Below are 2,233 nucleotides of genomic sequence, written 5' to 3' on the forward strand. Positions count from 1 at the left end.
AAAAAAAAAAAAGTTGTTGACCTGTTTAGGAATAAGTTCTGTATCAGAGACACATAATATTAAACACCAATTTAATTTAAGCATATCCTTCTATTCATTCTGTCACCAGAGAAATATCCAGAGAAAAATTGACTCCATCAAATGAGAGGTGAGAAGAACCACCCGTGTCTCTCCAATACCTGGAGACACTCATGTTTCTCTGAAGTTGGGTGGGATTAATCTCCCCTTGATGGCCAACTCCTCTGAAAAAAACAGCCCTTCATCCACTGTCCAGCCATGGCATTTCTGGCTCTGAAGTAGTGGTACATCCAGCTGGAACCCACATAATCATTGTGCATTGCCATTCTGTGTTGGACCAGTCTGGAAAGAAACAATTGGCAGATGTGCATTTATGGGAGTCTCTTCCTTTAAAATCTCTCAGCATAGTACCCATGCCTCAGAGCCATTGCCAGACATCCCTCGTATCATGCTTCTCCAGTACATATTCTTTTTGTGTAGTCTTTATCTACAGGTGAAATTGTACTTTTGCAAAATAACAAGAAAATCCTCAGGACAAAAGTGAAGTAATTCAGTGAAAAGGGAAATGTGTGGTGTTGGACACAATTTCCACATCCATAGTTGTGCTATGGATACTAATTTTCCAGGAAAAGTGAAAAAATGAAGATGTCTACGCAAGGCTCATCAAAGCTTCAAAAAGTCACTATATTGTTTTCAGAATGCATTGGATTGTATGCCACACTTGAGATCTCATCCAGATTTAAAGTTGCCTGATAAATTAGTTTAAAAGCTTATCCAGATGTTTTCAGCTATATCTAACTCACCATGTAGGTAGATAAGATTCGCTGTTTCTGACAAAGGAGATTTGATCCCAAGGCTGCCCATTGTGATCAGGATTTTTTTTCCATTAAGTATCTTAACTAAAAATTAGAAATGTTCAGTGAAAGACTATCATAGAATCATGGTTGGAAAAGACCTCTAAGATCACTTGATCCAGCTGCCCTCCCATCCCCACCATGCCCACTGACCAGGTCCCTCAGTGTCACATCCACATGGTTCCGGAACACCTCCCTCTGCCACTGCAACACCCCTCTTTCACAATTTTTGCTTAGGTTAGGAAAAAAATCTGAAATTTCAAAAACTGTTACAAGATTTGAAGTGTCTCCTGTTCACATCATTAAAGGCAACCTTTGAGAACCACTTCACTCGTATTTAATCTGAGCAACATCAACCTGAGACACCTCTGCCCGCACTGATCAGAACACTAACATGGTGACTTTACCTCTTGTATTTATTATCACACCTTTAAGTTTGCCCTAACTGTTTTTTTTTTCAACCTATGAGGAACCTTGCTACTGGTCTTGATTAATTGTCCTCTGAGAGTTCCTTGCATTCACATTGACCATGCCAGTGGTATGACATTACAGGCAGAAAAGTATCCCTTTGTGAAACAGTAAAAAGACAAACCTGTGGCTGTGTGAGCTAACAACATGCTTTTAACATTAACAGGTTATGAGAAAGAAAAAGGAAAAGAAGAGCCTCTCCAAGACTTGCCTAACAAGCCTAATGCAGCAGATAAAACAAGTGTTCTGCAAAAGGGAACTGCGTTCATTAAAGTGTTAGCTCATTAGAGGTGAGGTGACAACACTTGTGATGCGTGCAGCTGAATCACTCTCCACAGCCTCCACAGATACCAAGCAATCACACATTCATCTGCCTCTTCGCTGATGAAGCAGACATGCTGACATTTGAGGCTGAGCACCCATTAATGTAAACCAGGGCAGCTCTGCTCCATTTCAGGGTGTATGATTGTTTCAGTAAAGCTGTTAGTGTGCAGGTTGTGTCTTCTTGTCATCCCACCTGGACACGCTGGATTGACCTGCCCTTCTCTTTCCCTTATGGCTCAGGTCTGAAACACAACATTTAACAGTTAGAAATGCCACTTACCAGACTTTCCTAACACCTCCCTTTACAAGTGTTTATTTTTCACTCAGAGAGTGGTGACACACTGGAACAGGTTGCCCAAGGAGATTGTGGATGCCCCATCCATGAAGGCATTCAAGGCCAGGCTGGATGTGGCTCTGGGCAGCCTGGTCTGGTGGTTGGCAACCCTGCACATAGCAGGGGGGTTGAAACTAGATGATCTTTGAGGTCCTTTTAAACCCAGGCCATTCTGTGATTCTATGATACGATTCAACAGTGCCAGGCTTCTACTCAAGCTTCAACAGCACAGATA

Source organism: Meleagris gallopavo, chromosome 1 (genome assembly GCF_000146605.3).
Source record: "Meleagris gallopavo isolate NT-WF06-2002-E0010 breed Aviagen turkey brand Nicholas breeding stock chromosome 1, Turkey_5.1, whole genome shotgun sequence".
Taxonomy (NCBI): domain Eukaryota; kingdom Metazoa; phylum Chordata; class Aves; order Galliformes; family Phasianidae; genus Meleagris; species Meleagris gallopavo.